The following is a 19,149-nucleotide window of genomic DNA, read 5'->3' as shown; positions in this document are numbered from 1 at the left end:
GTTGAAAGAGAATTATGAGACAGAACTACTAAAGTAATAAATACACTTTGGAACCTGATAGCAATGAATTTCCCATAAAGAACAAATACATTTTTAGATAAGAGAAAAACTGGACATTGAGAATGTTTTATTATGCTTCAAATATTTTTGTTTGAGCAAGTTGTTGAGGTTATCAAAGAGCTGTCTGAACTTGAAAATGTGTTCCGCAGATTGTGCAATAAGAGACAAGATGTCAAGATTAGAAGCAACACAACATAGCAATGTGCATAGCAACAGAGGAAATAAGAATGACTATGAAATTGAGCACCTGGGTGGCTCAGTGGTTGAGCATCTGCCTTTGACTCAGGTTGTGATCCCAGGGTCCCAGGATCAAGTCCTGCACCAGGCTCCCCATTAGGAGTCTGCTTCTCCCTCTGCCTATGTCTCTGCCTCTCTGTCTATCATGAATGAATAAATAAAATCTTTAAAAAAAAGAATGGGGGATCCCTGGGTGGCACAGCAGCTTGGCACCTGCCTTTGGCCCAGGGCAAAGGATCCTGGAGACCCGGGATCGAATCCCATGTCGGGCTCCCAGTGCATGGAGCCTGCTTCTCCCTCTGCCTGTGTCTCTGCCCCTCTCTCTCTCTGTGTGTGACTATCATAAATAAATAAAAATTAAAAATAAATAAATAAATAAATAAATAAATAAATAAGGACTATGAAATGGTAAAAGTTTAAGAATAGATTAAGAAGGCCAAGAAGAAGGAAGTTTTAGAATGAGTTTAAGAATGTATCAAAGCACAAACATAAACTGAATGCTTTAAATATACATAATTTATGACAAGATACCTATGTAGTCAATGCTCATTTTTCATGGATTTTGTATTTATAAATTTGCCTATCTTCTAAAAATTGAAACCATAAAATCAGCCCACATTTTTGCATTCACTCACAGACACACACAGGGCCACAAAAACTGAGTCACCCAATGTGCATGAGGTCTACAAGGCCACACTTTGCCTTCTCATTTCATACTGAAAACAAGTGTTCTTCTCCTGATCTAATTATTGCCATGCTTGTGGTTTTTGTTCATGATCTTGTGTTGCACATGGCCCCTACGCCTAGTGCTTAAGTCCTATTTAGTGTTCTTAAGCACAAGAAAAATGCCTGAAAGAAACTACATGTCAGGCTTAAGGATGGGCCAGACACAAGTTACAGTGCTATTGGCCATGAGTTCAATAATATTCAATCAACAATATACAGCAAGTGAGTTGCGTTTAAACAGAAACACATGTAAAACAATGTTATATATTTTTTTATTTTTTTCAATGTTATGTATTGACTGATGAAAGTGTGACTAGAGGCTCTTAGGAACCTAATCCCTGATTTCCCCAGGAACAGTGGTTCTGTATTCACTAATTCAGTGTTCACAGTGACTTTCTAGAACATAACTATCATGAATAACAGGAATTGATTATACTTCAATAAAGCTGTTAAAAAAGCAAAGTAATTCTAAAATTTGTGACTTCTTAATTATTTTATCTTGTTTTATATGTTCTGGGGGTTATTCATGGTTACCTATCAGTGCAGTGAACACACAATATAATGTGGTACTTTGTATCTTTGTCCCCTCTCAGGGTGCCATAACAAAATACCAGACTACTTGGCTTAAACAAAAGAAATTTATTTTCTTACACTTCTAGAGGTTAGAACTCCAAGACCATCAGAATTGGTCTGTAGTGAGGTCACCCTTCCTTGCTTACAGACAACTGTCTTATTACATAGTCTGCCTTCTGTTCTTGGGGAGAGAGACAAAGAGAAAGTGTGCAAGAGTACACCTTCTAATACCTTTTCTTCTTATAAGGACGACAGTCACACTGAATTAGGCCCCCATCTTTATTACCTCTTTTATCTTAGTAAAAGCCACACCTAAAAATATTTACATTGGGGAGTAGGACTTGAACATATGAATTTTGAGGGGGCACAATGCAGTATTTTACAGACTTACCTGTATTATGGAAAGGATTTTATTCTTTGTGGACATTTTGATGTTTTAGGAGATTAGAGTTGAAGGTAAATGATTTCCCACATTCACTGCACCCATAAATTCTCTAGTGTGAACTCACTGATGATTAATGAGGTTGGAGCTCTGGCTAAAGGATTTCCCACATTCACTGCATTCATAAGACCTTTCTCCAGTATGAACTATTCAGTGTTTAATGAGGCTAGAGCTGCCGATAAAGGATTTCTGACACTTACTACATTCATAAGGCCTTTCTACAGTGTGACTTCTCTGGTGTCTGATGAGGCTAGATCTGTGGCTAAAGGATTTCCCACATTCACTACACTCATAAGGCCTTTCCCTAGTGTGAACTCTCTGGTGTTGAAGAAGCATGGAGCTATGGTTAATGATTTCCCACATTCTCCACAATCATAAGGCCTTGCTCCAGTGTGAATTCTCCAGTGTGTAATGAGGTAGGATTTGCAGCTAAAAGACTTCCCACATTCACTACACTCAAACGGTCTATCTCCAATGTGAACTCTCTGGTGTTTAATGAGGTTGGACAGGTTGGTAAATAATTTTCCACACTCATCACATTTGTGAGGTCTTACACAAGTGTGAACTCTTTGATGTTGAAAGAAACAGTACCTAGAGATAAAGAATTTTCCACATTCTCTGCACTCATCTTTCTTCAGCATGAACTCTCCAGTGTTTAATTAGGCGAGAGCTCTGGCTAAAGGATTTTTCTACACTTCTCACACTCATAAGGCCTTTCTCCAGTGTGAATTCTCTGGTGTTTAAATGAGACTAGAGCTGTGGCTAAATGATTTCCCACATTCACTGCACTCATAAGGTCTTATTCCAGTATGAATTCTCTGGTGAGTAATGAAGTCAGATTTGTAGCTATAAAATTTCCCACATTCACTGCAATCATATGGCTTTTCACCAGTGTGAGCTTTCTGATGCATGATGAGGTTGTACTTCTTGCTAAATAATTTTCCACATTTATCACATTCATGAGGACTTAGTCCGGTGTGAACTCTCTGGTGTTGAATGAGGCCAGAATTTGCCTAAAGGATTTCCCACATTCCCCAAACTTATAAGGCTTTTCTCTAGTATGAACTCTCTCTCTTTTTTTTTGTAAAGATTTTATTTATTTATTCATGAGAGACAGAGGGAGAGAGGCAGAGACACAGGCAGAGGGAGAAACAGGATCCCTCCACAGAGCCTGATGTGGGACTCGATCCTGGATCCCAGAATCATGCCCTGGGCCAAAGGCAACACTCAACTGCTAAGCCACCCAGGCGTCCCTCTAGTATGAACTCTCAAATAGTTATGGAGACTACAGCTTTTGCTAAAGGATTTCCCACACTCACCACACCTGTAACATTTTTCCCTCATGAGGACTTGCTGGTGCTGAATAAAGGTGTTTGGGGGGGCTAAAAGCTTTCAGATGTATTCCCTGTTATAATGATATTTTACACTGTGGAAGGCCACCACACACTTAGTTCCACTGTTTGACTTCTCTCTAGTGTGAGTGACCTTTTGCTGGAGAAAGCCCAGGCTGACCAGGAAATCCTTCCTAATTTCTTCATAGGTAAAGGGCTTCACTAACACATGGAATTTGCAGTTCTCCAAAAGCGAGGCTCTACTCATATTGCTCCTGAACTATTTATCTCTGATCTGCTGCTTATGGTGCTGATGAAGGTTTGTAGTGGTAGGAAATCATCCACATGCCCCATGTGCAGTTTCTGCTCCGGATGTGTTTCCTGGTGCTCAACCAAGGGCAAAATGTCTCTCAAGATGGGTCCACATATCTCACAGAGGCACACCTTCTGGGGAGACATACCTGCTTGGGAAGTCCTGCCTGGTGACAACACTCTTGCAGAAATGCACTGCTGAGAAGATGCAGCCTTATCCTCCACTCCACACCAGCAACCTGAAGAAAAGAAATACTAGTGAAGTACACGCTGACTGGTGAGAAGGGGAAACCTCTGGAAAATTACCTGACAAACCCAGGAATGAATCAGTGGGATTGTTCTGAGGACCAAAGAGTTGGGTACAGATTGCAGATGGGTTGCTTAGCAGAACTGGGCCTCTAAACATCACAGGAGTGGGAGGCCCCACAAGGTAAAAGATACTCCATAGGGTGCAATATAGGAAGAAGAAACATGGCCTCTACTTTTTCCTCTACAAACAACATTCAGTAGATCTTATCTTCTGCTGCCATGGGTGTGTTATGTAGAAGAGTGTGTTCAGGCCCAAGAACACATGACTGCAACAGAGCAGCTGGTATTCAATGGTTGCCTAAGAATATGTGCATACATCATGACACAGCATGTGGAGGCTGATGTAAGGAAAGCGTGAGATGTGGAGTTCACCAACACAGGGAATAACTCCAAGCTGGAAAAGTAGAAGTGACAAGCAGCAGAGATGACAAGTTATCAGTGTCAAGAATGGGAAAGGCACTAATGAGATTTGGCCACCATTATCTTTAGCACCACCAATACCAAACAGAATAGGTTTCTGATATGATTTGAATACAGCTCTGACATTGTGTCTCTCCCAGGGCCAGGTTCCCATTGAGCACATCGTGCTGTGACGGTATTCATGCCATGGACTCAATGTTTGTGTCCCCACAAAATTCTCATGTTGAAATCTTAGCCCTTGATGTGATGGTATTAGGAGCTGGGGGCCCTTAGTGGGTAATTAGATCATGAAAGCGAAGTCATCATGAAAGAGATTAGTGTCTTTGTAGAAGTGACCCCAGAGAGCTCTCTCACTCTCTCTGGTTCGGGCAGGTCAGGAGGTCCCTATGGGGTCCTCAGATATGGGGACCCTGCTGAGAGCCACAGTGTGCTCAGCAGAGTGAGAGGGGCAATATTCAGAGCAGTAGGGCCTGGACTCAACACTGGTAGAGTCACTAGCTCATGATTCCAGCTTGGGAAAAGCTGTAGTCATAAGAACCCAATCTAGGACCTCATCAGAGGCAGGACTGCTGCCTAGGAAAGCCTTGGAGGTGGAGCTGCTGCTCGTTGGCCCGGACGGCATACCACTGAACCATAGAGGATTATTCTTGAGGCTTAAGGTTTAATGAAATTTGCCTGCATGTTTGGATTTACTTGGTACCTGTCACTCCTTCTTCCCTCCCATTTCTCCTTTTGACATGAAAATGTAGACATTTTCCACCACTGCATTTTAGAAACACGTAACTTATTTGGTTATATGTGTTCACATCTGGAAAAGAATGTATTGCAGGGTAAATCATACCTCAAGTTTCACCCATATCTGATTTAGATAAGACTTTAGAATTTAGATTTGATGCTAGAACTAATTAAGGTTTGGGGGCTGTTAGAATGGGATGAATGTATTTTGCATGTGAGAAGGATATCAACTTTAGGAGCTAGAGGTGGAAAGTCTGTGCCCCCCACCCCACAAATGCTTGTTGAATTCTAACCCTCAATGTGATGGCATTAGGTGGTGGGGCCTCTGGGAAGGAATTAGGTCATGATGGTAGAGCCCTCATGAATGAGATTAGTGCCCCTATAAATGAGACCCCAGAGAGCTCCCTAGCCCCTTTCACTATGTAAGGACACAGAGAGAACATAGCAGCTATGAACCAGAACAAGGCCCTCACCAGAACTACACCATGTTGGTGCCTTGATCTGGACTTCCTAGCTTCCAGAAGTATGAGAAATAAATATATGTTTAACCACCCAACCATGTTGGTTCGTTATAGCAGTATGAACGAAGATAATTCATTTCCATTCTAAAAGCATCAGGGGCTCTCTAACCTACCCCCAACATAAGCAACTGAATGGGATTTGGGTGATACAAGTATTCAGTGAAAGACAAGACAGAAGGGCACACATGACTGTTCCAAAACAACTAAGTATATGATATCCTGCAGGAAAGAAAACTATTACAAAGAGAACTTCAGAGGAGAGTCTTGAAAGCATTCTGATCCATATAAGTAGCGACTATTTCAGTAATGGCAATACCTGGCACAGATAGACATGAAGAAATGTCCGCTAGATGAAGGAAGTAGGCCTGTGGCACATAGGGGCCTTGGATCCAGATAAACCTGGCCAATGGGAGGGCAAGCAACGTAGGAGTTATGAGGATGACTGTGAGACTCCTGACCCTGTACCTTTCCCTGAAAATCTGCAGAGAAGCAGGTGCTGGGGTTGCTCAAGAACACAAGAGGGCAGTGCCCATATCTCTGCTCAACCAACCACAGCACCTACCCAGGACACTAAAGAAGGAAGCAATGCCCATGGTCCTGACATAAGAACACAGATGTCCTTCAGGAAAGAGGAAGGGCAAAAAGTATTTCAGGACACAGGGGTAGGTTTGAGGGCCTTACCCAGGAAGGTTATAAGTGCCAAGTTCTCCAGCATCACACTGTGGTGCAAGCATCTCTGAGCCATATCAAGGAGACTCCATTTCTCCCAGGAAAAGTACATAGCCACGTCCTCAAAGTCACAGTCCCCTGTCAGGATGGTGATAGATGAACCACAAACAGTCCACTTCTGAGGAGCCCAATCCCTTCCCCCCACATCTACCCCAAGCCCACCCTCCCTCCAAGCTCCCCAACTCAGAGGAGAAACTATACCGTGGCACCACAGGTACCATTGTGTCTTCATGGGCTCATTAATCATGGGGTCCAGACAATAGCAACAAGAGGCAGGTGGACAAATCTGTAGTAGGCCTGGCACAGAGGGATCCAGATGCTCATACTACCCTTTTATGGCCAAGGTCTCAATACCAGGTCCTAGAGCCATCAGGCATACTCTCTCTCCAAATGCATATCATTCTTTAGAGGGTACATCTCTGGATACCACAACCACATGTCCATGGCCACCACTACCTCACTCCCCACTCCATGTGACCAGGCATGTCCCTGGACTCTCCACATATTATTTGTGTTTTATTCAGCATCTCTTCATCCCACTGGTGAGGGTGGAATTTCCATCCTACAGTTATAGAGATGACCAAACATATGATATCTGACACTGGCCAGATGAGATTGATAGCAATTCATTAAGCACACTTATTCACATCATGGGAGAGGAAGACATGCTATGCTACACACGGCCACATGGAGGTTGTACTCCAGAAAAGAATAAATCACGAGTGATGTAAGCTTTGTAGTATCAAGAAGTGTTTAACTTGGTTCCTATAGGAAGATATGATTGGCTTGTTACATAATCCACAGATTGGCAGGGAACTGAAACCCTCTACAAAGGGATACACTGGAACCGCTCTGGTCTCCTTGATAAAAAGGTGGTGTTTGAGAGGAAAAAAAAAAAAGGTGGTGTTTGGTTAGGAGAGGTTACCTGCAGGAGCAGAGTGGGGAGGGGAACTTGCACTCATGTCAAAGTAGCCATCCCATTTTCACCACACATTAAGGGCACCCATAATGGGCCTTAATTTTAGGCCTATGCTACAACTTGGTAGATGGCATCCAGATTATGTTTGACAGATTCAAAAAGATCCAGTATTGTCTCTGACACCCCATGGCTTCCACTAGTGGTCACAGCACCAAAACCTATGAAGATCTCTCTGCCTGGTTCCATTCCTTGGCTCAGACTCATGCCACACAGAACCACATGCGGCTCTCACAAACCATGGCCCTCTTCTACTTCTGTGCTCTACTTGCTGTCCCTTCAAAAGTCATAGCCTTTCTTTGTCCACCTAACCCTCTTTCAAAGCCTAGCCCACTGGGGGCCCACTCCAGGTCTAGTGACTCTTCCAGATGACCACATGTGCTCCTGACTTAACTGTTCAAGATGAATGGAACACAAGTCCCACCAAAGTCCCACCAAAACCCTGGTGTATATATGGAGTGGTGAATAAGCACCTATTCTAACTCAAGATCTTACCTCATTATTCTCTGTGTCTGCATCCAGCTCATGTCTACTCTTCTCCTGGAAGCCTTGGCCCCCTGCCAGACAACACTATCTCTGAGGCCCCTCCACCTCTTTCCCATCCTTTTACCCCCACTGATAACCACTTGTCTCCTTCACCTGTGTTTGTAAAACTTGATACCATCAGCCAGGTATCCACGCCAGAGACCCAGGCCTTTGCCTTCACCCTCCCCCCTTCATGGCCCCTTAATGTCTTTACCACCATAACTTGAAGATCGTCTCTTCTAAATGTGACCCACATTCATTCACTGTGTCCACACAATAGCCACTACATTTTGTGTTCATCCTGAACCACACGCCACATTTCATACCTATGGTTTTAGCTGCAAACTGAAATACGTCCACTTATTGCTATCTAAAATATTTCTGACTCTTAGCAGGGTCAAAACACAGCTCCTGGTGAATACCACTCCTATAGTTCCTCATGGTAGACAATGTTTTCATTCCTATTTCTAAGACCAAAAACTATCTCTGAATCTTGTTTCACACCCTCAGCCTTCACATCAGAAAATCTAGTTGCCCCATTAATAACACAAGTACAGAATCTAACCACATCTAAGCTATGACTCTGGTCTATTAACATTCAGCTGGACTTTGGCAGCAGCCTCCACCCTGATCTTCCTTCTTCCTCCTCAAGCCCAGTTTCTGCCTACTTTGCACCAGATAGAGCTTGTTACAACCTTGGTAAGATCCCTCCCTCTTCTGATACAAAATTCCCATTACCTCCAGAGTAGACACTCAAATTTTCAGGCAGCTATTGCAGTCCTGACTCCTAACCCCCTACTCCTTGTTACCACCTGAAAGACAGACTTGTAGTTTCCTGAACATTCTGAACATTAAATTATTACCTCAAAGAATTTGCACATCCTGCTATCAATTCTAGGGATAACCTTCCACACCTGTTTACAGTGACTGCCAGAAACCCCTGGCATAGACTTAGGACCCTACGTTTGGGATCCCTAGACCCAAGGATTGAATGAATAGCACTAAGCCCCACCGCACCACAATCCATATAACTTGTGGTTCGAGGTGAGGGACCCTCCACTTCCCTGTGGGTGTACAGCTGCTTTTGCAGGTACGAGATGTGGAAAGAGGACAGCCTTAGACGAATTAGTCCGTGGCAGGGCTTGACGGACTCCGGTCTCCCTATACCCCTGCCTGGCCCTGATATGGAGACAGGTGACTTCAGGCTAGCTGCTCAACCTCAGGGGACAGAACCGCCCCTAACCAAGTTCTCCTTCCCTGCAGCCCGCTTCCGCCCACGGGCGTCTCCCTCTCCGGGGCACCCGGGCAAGACATACCGCAGAGTCTGCAGAGACGCAGGGGCTGCAGAGACGCCCCGCGCTTAGGCCTTGAGGGTCTGGGAGGGGGGACGTCCGGGGAGGGGAGGGCGGACGGCGGCGCGGGGAGGGCCCGGGGGACGAGCGTTTACCTGCGCGGGGGTCCTGGGCACGGCCACCGCTATAGGACTTGTTGGGCGGACCGGACACCCGGGCTGGGGGTCCCTGTCCCGGCCCCCGTGAGGCGGAGCCCGGGCGGCGTCGCCAAGCCGTGCACCCCTGTCTGTGCGACGGGGACAGCGCCTCCCCTCGCACCTTCTCAGTGTCGTCAACCTCGGTCCCCACCCAGCGTTCTGGATCCCCGACTAGGCTGACAGCATTTCAGTGAAGCCAAAATGATTGACTACTAGAAACACACCGGAAGTCCAGCGCTGGCGTTTTACCTCGGACAGAAAAGCCGATTTGGGGAGAGTCCCGCCCCTCGTCGCAGAGCTTTCTGGACAATGTAGTTCTGACAGAGCCACGGAGCTATACGTCAGGGCGCTCGTACCTCACCTCCAATCCAAAAGTCTCAGCTCCGCCGCGAGGGCTCTGGAGCTCAGAACCGAGGATGGACTCAGCTCCTTCTTAAAGGGAACGCATACTCAGATTTCTGGGGTGTCTGGCTGCAACCGAGCACCTGTTTGGAGACTTGTTAAAGTCCATGAAGCACAGCATGCTCTAGGAAGCTAAACATTCTCTCAGATGCTCCCAAAGGATACAGATTCAAATGCACAAAATTTTCCAGTTAGTCACAAAATGAGTCCACTGGTAGAGGAAACGAATAAAAATTACCGTACTATAATTCATACGCATGTGCTCTGAAGAATTAGAGCCAATTTTAGGAAATGAACTGTGTGTGTTCAGAGACAAGAGAAAAAATACCCCAGATAGGGCACGACAGGGAAGATGGAGGAGGATGCACCACCCTGAAGCAAGAGTACAAATATGGATCTGTAAAATCTATGGTGTCCGATTTAGTGAACCTTTGTGCACTTTTATGCACATCTCTTACTCGATGTCTTCGCATTCACTTCCCATAAGATCTGACATCGATCTAAAAAAAAGAACAATGAAAAAAATGCTATTTTGATACAGGACAATGTCTGCAGTGTTCACAAGTGGACCATGCATGCAAAGGGTACTCTGAAACCCAAAATGTAGGAGTATCTTAAATCCATGATCTCATCTCATTATTGGAAAGTGGTTATCATTTCCCCTGTGATTACGGGGAGTATTCTGCATGAGGAATTGATATTATCTCAGAAAAACAGTTGTAGGGGATCCCTGGGTGGCTCAGCGGTTTAGCGCCTGCCTTCGGCCCAGGTCGTAATCCTGGAGTTCAGAGATGGAGTCCCGGGATCCAGTCCTAGGATCGAGTCCCACATCAGGCTCCCTGCATGGAGCCTGCTTCTCCCTCTCTGTGTCTCTGCCTCTCTCTGTGTGTCTCTCATAAATAAATAAATAAAATCGTAAAAAAATAAAAAGTTGTAAAATGGAAATTATAGAAAGCTAATAATTTTTGTGACTATGTAAGGTGATGGATATTAACTAGAGTTATTGTAGTCATTCACAATATATACAAATATGGGATCATTATGCTGTACACCTGAAACTAATATAATGTTATATGTCAATTATAACTTAATTGTAAAAAATTAAAGACAGTTATTAATTATGACTATGTAGTGATGCAAAGATGGTGGCAGAAGTGTCTCTAGATATTCGGATGGTGAAAAAAGCGAAGATCTTGGAGAAATTTCAATAGTGATGTCGATGTGCACCATGGATAATTTGGGGATTCATGAATTAGAAAGTTTTTAGACCTGATCATTTTGTTTTGCCATTAAAAGATTCCACATTCCCAAGCCATAGAGTACTATTCAATGGAGACAATTTCATTATGAAAAATTTGAGCCGCTGAAGAATATTAACATGTCTAATTAAAAGACTTTAAAAAGACCAGCAAATCCTAGTTAAGTTGGGCGTAAGACTCTCCCTGAAAAGAAATAGCTTTTTCGTGTAGAAATAGCATTGTCACTGACTTTATTAAAGAATTTTTTTTTAGAAATGATTGTTATTCATAGCATCCACATCACCTAGACATATTGTTTTTTGTTGTTGTTGTTGTTAAAGATTTTATTTATTTATTCATGATAGTCACAGAGAGAGAGAGAGAGAGAGAGACAGAGACAGAGACAGAGACAGAGACACAGGCAGAAGGAGAAGCAGGCTCCATGCACCGGGAGCCCAATGCGGGACTTGATCCAGGGTCTCCAGGATCGCGCCCTGGGCCAAAGGCAGGCGCCAAACCGCTGTGCCACCCAGGGATCCCAACATATTGTTTTAAAATGCAATTCAGGGGCACCTGGGTGCTTCAGTCAGTTAAGCATCTAACTTGATTTTGGCTCAGATCATGATCTCAGGACCCTGGGATAGAGCCCTGTCTGGGGCTCATTGCTCAGCACGAAGTCAGCTAGTCCCTCTCCTTCTGCTCCTCAACGCCCCCCGCCCCGACTTTCTCAAATAAATACATAAACAAATAAAATGCTATTTAGATAATTCCATTACATGTTTTATGTTTAAATATATTTGACTATTTTTACACTGCTAATTTTCACTTAAAAAATCAAAAAGTTGGGGATTCCTGGGTGGCGCAGCGGTTTGGCGCCTGCCTTTGGCCCAGGGCGCGATCCTGCAGACCTGGGATCGAATCCCACGTCAGGCTCCCGGTGCATGGAGCCTGCTTCTCCCTCTGCCTGTGTCTCTGTCTCTCTCTCTCTCTCTCTGACTATCATAAATAAATAAAAATTTAAAAAAAAAATCAAAAAGTAACTTCCAACTGTAAACCTTAAAAGTAACAACTACCAGTTATTTTCCTGCAAAAGATGGTTAATTTGGGACTAAAAGAGAATTGCCATCTAGGACAAACTTCAACAAAGAAGTAAACTGGAATCTCTAAGTAGAATGGCTTCTCATTGGCTGAGCTGTTGGGGAATGAGGAAACTTAACTTTTTTTTTTTTTTTTTTTTTTGAGGAAACATTTCTTTCTCAGGCTTGGAGAGTAAAATAGTATCCCCTGCAAGGTCAAGTCAGGGTAGAGTCAAATCTGTCTCTTCCTGTTGGATCTGCAATTGACTACAAGTGTTAGGTTTTTCCCAAACGAATGGCAGAGAAATTTTTTAAAAACGGCAAAAAATAAAATAAAATAAAATTAAAAAAAAGGCAGAACCAGGCAGTAGGTTCAAGAGTGCTTTAATGGGGAGTGCTCCCGGGCGAGGTTCCATGACGACTTGGAGAGGCTTGAGTCAGGGAAGTCGCGCCCAGGCAAACCGCAGGGGGATCTATAAAGAGTTTTCAGTGCGAAGTTGGGGGCAGGGTGGCATTCCAATTAGGGCAAGGGTTACAGGTCTTTGTAAGCTAAGTTAGGGTAGGGAGGTAAGGTGGTGTTGGCAGGAAGATGGGGGTAGGGCTGCATTCCAGTTAGGGCAAGAGTTACAGGTCTTTGTGTGCTAAGTTAGGGTAGGGCGGCAATAAGGCGGCCTTATTGGGAGGTGCTGGCGTGGGGTCGCCAGCCCAACATTCTGATCCTTTTGTTATAACTGGGCGACGATTCAGATCTGGTTGCTTCCTGCTGAAATAGGGGCGTCCTGGGCATGTCGGAGGTGGGCAGGCAAGCATAGGGGTGTAAAATAAGTTGATTGACTGATACCCGAGATATTTCGCGGATTCGTTCCTTGATGAATCGGAGAAAGCAAGGGGCCACCATTAATAGTATGCCAATGATTAGGAGTGGGCTTAGAGGGTGGAGGAGCCATGTGGTTAGTGGGGTCTGCCACCATTGGGGTGTAGTTGGGCCGACAGGGTGATACTGTGTTTGGAGAGACTCCCGACCTTTGGCGAGGATGTGGAGATTGGTTTCCACTCCACCTGTTTCGTTGATGTAGTAGTAGCGATCTTCATTGAGACACATACAAGTTCCTCCTTTCTCGGCCGTGAGGAGGTCCAAGACACATCGGTTCTGTAGAGCTACCTGGGCCACCGGGTTTATTTGGCGTTGTAGGGAAGCAAAAGACTCTGCTGAAGCCTCGATAGCCATTTGAAGCCTCTCAGATAGGTCCCTGGAGGAATCTATAAAATGGATCAAGGCCCCCGTAGCCAACCCTGTGGCCACCAGGGTTGAGGCCAGGGAGACCCTGACAACCAGTGGGACAAAGATCACTTGTTTCTGCTTTTCCAGGGGGTTGGTGAGGAGAGCTACTTCTGCCTGACTATAGATAGTTAATCACGGAACCAGGGAGACAGGCAGACAGGAGGGAGGCAGAGGTATTGAGAGATTTAGATAGGCTGCCATTGCACCAAAAGAAACCATAATGAAAAAAAAAAAAAAGAAAGAAACCATAATGAGAGCATAATGAGAGGTGGCGATAGGAGCATAATGAGAGGTGGCGTTTAACTGGGTGACGTTGCAAAGGGATAGGTTAGGGGTGGAATAACAGAAAGGGAATTGGTGGTTGAGAGGATCAGTAAATAGGGGAACATCAGTGAAAGAGAGATGAGGTGCTGGGGACATGGGTGCAGGGCTAGTGAGGCTGAATGCATTAGGGAAGGGAATGGCCACAAAGGGAGTTTGAGGGGACACAAATGAAACAATGGGACAGATTGCCCATGCCAGAAAGGTTGGCAAGAGAAGTGCCTTGTTGGATAAGCTTTACCCAGGAGAAGGGATCCTGGTCCTGAGTTGGGTTAGTCTGTAAGTGGGTTTGGAGAAGTTGTTCCTGTGTGCATATGGTGTCAGCTTGATCTTTTAGGGTGGATTGGTTCTGTAAGACTCTTATGTATGATCTATAGATTTGGAGGGAGGCAGTAGGATAGGGGGAATAACCCCATTGGTAAAGTTTTGCTGTTACCCCCATTGCCTAGCGGGGGTCCCAGGGGTCTGGGACCATATTTACCGGACTGTTGGTAGAAATGACAAGGTTGACGATGGGCCGTAGAAGGACTGGTGAAAGGGCCTTGGCAAAGGTGATGGATATTGCAATAAGAATAAGGACAGCCTCCATTAGTTTGGACCCAATAATTTTGACAGTTAGGATGAGTCTGATCATAGGTGAAACAGATTATGGGATCAGAGCTAGGATTAGGGCCAGGTGGAGGGAGAGAGTAAAATCTATCAAAGGTAAAGTTGATGCTAGTTTGGCAACCTAAAGGTTGACAATCAGTGGTAGAAATGAGGCTGGACCAGTTTCGGTTTCCCTGGCTCCAGGATTCTGTGATATAAAACCTCCATCTAAACCCAGATTCAGGGATCCCTGGGTGGCGCAGCGGTTTGGCGCCTGCCTTTGGCCCAGGGTGCGATCCTGGAGACCCGGGATTGAATCCCACATCGGGCTCCCGGTGCATGGAGCCTGCTTCTCCCTCTGCCTGTGTCTCTGCCTCTCTCTCTCTCTCTTTCTCTCTCTCTCTCTCTCTCTCTCTCTCTCTCTCTCTGTGTGTGACTATCATAAATAAATAAAAATTAAAAAAAAATTAAAAAAATCCCAGATTCATAAGTGGGGTGGCTGGGGGGTAGGGTCAGGAGGAGGAGGATGGCGTGAAAGCTGCATCTTGGTAGGCCCCAGAGGTTGGGCTGTCCACTCAGTTGAGAGAGGGCCTGTTTTAGTTTAGACAGGTGGACCCAGGAGGGGTATCCTAAAAGTTTAGCTGCAGTTGGAGTAGTAAGGATTACTGTATAGGGGCCTGTACCCCTGGGTTTTAGGGTCTTAGGGTGTAATTCTTTTAGTAAAACACTATCTCTGGGGGACAGACATTGCAATGTGTCAGGAGTCGGTGCCCCTGGGGCAGGAATGACAGAATTGGCGTGGGCCCAGAGAAGGGCTCTCAAGAGTCAGGTAAGGTAGATAGGAGAGGAGAGGAGGTGGTGATGAAGGAAGATTATGAGTAAGTAGAAAGGATTGCCTGTACAGTAATTCAAAAGGTCTAAGTCCTGAGGGTCCCCTTGGGGTTGCCCTAAGCCTGGTTAGGGCAAGGGGGAGGAGGGAAGGCCATGACAAGCATGTCTCAAGGGTTAATTTGGTAAGCTGTTCCTTGAGAAGGCTGTTGGCCCTCTCTACCTTACCCGAGGACTGGGGATGGTAGGGTACATGCAGTTTCCAGGCGATGTTGAGACTTTCAGAGACCTTCTGGGTGATGCTGGATGTGAAAGCCGGCCCATAATCTCACTGTAAGGTTCGAGGGAGGCCGAATCTGGGAATGGATATGTTCAATAAGTATTTCGGCAACAATGTCAGCAGTCTCTTGGGCGGTGGGGAAAGCTTCGATCCAAGCTGTAAAGGTATCCACTAAAGTTAAGATATATCGGAAGGCTTTATGACGGGGCATGTGAGTGAAGTCAAGTTGCCAGTCCTTGCCCAGTTGGTGTCCCCTCAGTTGGTGGTTGGGCCCCGGTCAACGGATCCCTCCTTGTGAGTTAACAAAGGAGCATGTTTTACAGGCATGGTGGACAGTCTCGATATCCCTACGGAGATGACGGTGATAAAAAAGGGGTGACAGGAAGTGATATAAAGCCTTAGGTCAAAAAAAAAAAAAAAAAGCCTTAGGTCCTATGTGTAGAGACTGATGGATTTCACTAAGTAGGGTGTGGAGAAGTTTGTTTGGGAGGGCAATTTTTTCCTGGAGAAAGATCCATCCCTTATCTCCAGGTTTGCCCCCCATTTGTTTGAGGGTGTTAAGTTCCTCATCTGTATATGAAGGGGTGTGGGGTGTATTCAGGAACAGGAGAGGGGCTGAGGAAGTTTCTTTAGCCATTTGGCCACAGTATCGGCTTTACTGTTCCCCCGAGAGACGAGGTCCTGGGATGTCTGATTTCCTCGGCAATGTATAATGGCCACTTTGGTAGGGAAGTCGAGGGCTTCCAACAATTTGGAGATAAGGGGTCCATTAACTATGGGCGTGCCCTTGGTGGTCAGGAACCCTGTTCCTGCCAAAGTACGGAATGTGTGTGTGTGATTAGGTAGGCGTATTTAGAATCTGTATAGATGTTAACACGTAAGTTCTTGGAGAGATGGAGTGCCCTGATGAGGGCAACTAACTCAGCCTTCTGGGAGGTAGTTCCCAGAGTAAGGGGAGCCGCCTCAACAATGGTCTCCAGAGTGACCACTGCATATCCAGTATGCCGCTGGCCATGTGGAGCCATGACAGAACTCCCATCTACAAACAGTACTCGATCGGGATTGGGAAGAGGCTGATCAGAGAGACCTGGATGAGAAGGCGTAAGATCGTCCAGGAGTTGTGGGCAAGAGTGGGTTGGTTCAGAAACAAGAGAAGGTGTGGGTAGAAGAGTAGCAGGGTTGAGACGTGGAGAAGTAGATAAGGAGACTTGAGGGTTTTCAATTAACAGTAGATGATATAGTTGGAGGTGTGAGGGGGTCAAATGGGCCAGGGATCTGTGGCCAACCAGGTCTATTAATTGGTGTGGGAAAAAACAGTGAGGGGCTGCTCCAAGTGAGTTTTACAGCCTCCTTAGTGAGGGAGGCAGCTGCCGCCAGGGCTCTGAGACAGGGTTGCCAGCCTTTAGTTGTGAGGTCCAGCTGTTTGGATAGAAAGGCTACTACCTGGTACATTGGCTCAGCCGGTTGGACAAGGAGGCCGGTAGCAGCCAGATCGTTTATCGGTAAAAAGGTGAAACGGTCTAGAAGGGTCTGGGAGGGTTAAGGTGGGTCCTGAGATTAGTCAGTCCCTGAGCTTGGAAAACAGGTTTTGGACTGCAGTGTGCAGTCAGGGGGCCGTGGGGGGTCTCCTTGGCTGCTTGATATAGGGGTCGAGACAGAAGGGCAAAGTTAGGTATCCAATGTCGGAAAAAAACCACTAATCCCAGAAAGGAAAGGACTTCGGCAGCACTTTGAGGGGGTTGGAGGTCCCAGAGCACCTGGATGCGGTCCTCTGTCAAGGACTTGGAGGTGGGAGTTAGGGAGATACCCAAGTAGATGACAGTTGGGGTGCAGAGCTGAGCCTTAGCTGGTGTGACCCTGTATCCCTTGGACCCCAAAAAGTTCAGTAGAGTGGTGGTATCGTCCTCTGAAGAAGAGAGGGAAGGGCTGCAGAGAAGGAGGTCGTCTACATACTGAAGGAGGGTACTAGTTTTCAGAGAACATTGTTGGAGGTCCTCGGCCAGGGCCTGCCCAAAGAAGTGGGGGCTATCTCGAAAACCTTGAGGGAGGACCGTCCACGTAAGCTGCCCTGAGATGCGTGTGTCTGGGTTCTCTCAGATAAAGGCAAAGAGAAAGTAGGAATCGGGGTGTAAGGGGACAGTGAAGAAGGCATCCTTGAGGTCTAGGATGGAAAAATGAGTGGTGTTGGGTGGGATGTTGGAAAGAAGAGTGTACGGGTTGGGCACTACCAGGTGAAGGGGTATAACGGCCTCATTGATGAGTCTTAGGTCCTGAACGAGGCGATATGCCCCAGTGGGTTTCCTTACAGGGAGGATAGGGGTATTACAGGGCGAGCTGATAGGTATGAGGAGCCCCTGTTGTTTGAGGCGGTCCATGATGGGCTTTAATCCTTGTCGGTGTGTCAGGGAAATGGGGAACTGAGGATGGGCTGGATAGATAGATTGTCTTTGAGTCTGATTTTTATAGGTTGGTGGTGTGATGCCACAAGTGGCTTGGAGGTATCCCAGACCTGGGAATCGACAAACAGAAGGCGAGAAGAGGGTGCAGAAGGTTTAGACGCCAGAAGGGGAAGAATAAGGTGGCTACAGGTGGTGGGAGAGGGGGAGAGCCGTATAGTGGCCCTTAGTTTATGGAGAATGTCCCTTCCAAGAAGGGGTACCTGGCAAGAGGGAATGAAAAGGAAAGAGTGAGCAAAAGGGAACCTGTCCAAGTTACAAGTGAGGAGCGGGGTTGACCTAGGACTGGAGGAGGTGTCATCAATTCCTATCACCATCACTAGGGAGGGCTGACTAGGTCCTGAGTGGGAGAGCAGGACAGAATAGGTAGCCCCTGTGTCCAGCAAGAAGGATATGGACTTACCGGCTACCTGGAGCATACCCCTGGGCTCGGCGTGGGTGTGTGGGGTGTCTGAGTCTGGGCGCCGTCAGTCGTCCTCCATACCCAGTAGTTGGAAAGCCGGACTCACCGTTTCAGGGTCTTCTCCACGTGGAGGCGCAGAGGACAGTCGGACTTCCAGTGGCCCATCATCTTACATTGAGAGCATGGCCGGGTGGGTTCCTTTGGATTAGGACAGTGACGGGCCCAGTGTCCCTCGGTGCCGCATTTGAAACAGGCTCCCGGAGGGGCGCGACTGTTTCCTCCTTTTTTCTGATCTCCAGAGTTTGCCGGCCTCAGGGCAGCAACCAAGGCTTGGCTTTGTAATTGGACTTTCTGCTGGAGTCTGGCTTGTTGCCGTTTCTGTTCGGCAGCCTCCTCCCGGTTGTTAAAAACGTTAAAGGCCATTTTCACCATGTCTGAGATGGGAGTTTGAGGACCCTCCTCTGCCTTTTTAAGTTTTTTCAGAGTGTCTGGCGCCGACTGGGAAATAAAATGGGTCGCCAGCACAGTCGCCCCCGCTGGGGAAGCCGGGTCTAAACGAGTACACTGAGTTAAGGCTTCCGTAAGCCTATTTAAGAACATGGCAGGGTTCTCATCGGGGTTCTGAACAATTTCTCGCAGTTTGTCATAATTGACCGCCTTGTTTGAGGCCGCCTTCATACCCGCCGGGAAGCGTTGCTCCAAGCGGTTGTGGCGTCGGCGGCCATCTTGGCCGCCCTGATAATCCCACCCGGGATCCGCCGCCGGGACCGCGTGGGCGCCCACCCGCATCGCAGCGGCCGGGAGATGGGCCTGGTCTGCGTGTTCCCGCGCGCTGCCTGAATGCGCTCTCTCTCTTCAGGAGTGAGAGTCATGGTCTGCACCACATGGAG

At 46.5% G+C, this 19,149-nt stretch overlaps 1 pseudogene; it reads right to left on the bottom strand.

Moving 5' to 3' along the window:
* Positions 1-654: 654 nt before the first annotated feature.
* Positions 655-17,775, bottom strand: LOC121478594 (annotated as a pseudogene).
* Between the last annotated feature and the right edge of the window lie 1,374 nt (positions 17,776-19,149).

Source organism: Vulpes lagopus, chromosome 2 (assembly GCF_018345385.1).
Source record: "Vulpes lagopus strain Blue_001 chromosome 2, ASM1834538v1, whole genome shotgun sequence".
Lineage (NCBI taxonomy): Eukaryota > Metazoa > Chordata > Mammalia > Carnivora > Canidae > Vulpes > Vulpes lagopus.
Note: the sequence above shows the minus strand (reverse complement) of the source record. Positions and strands in the feature narration are given on the sequence as shown.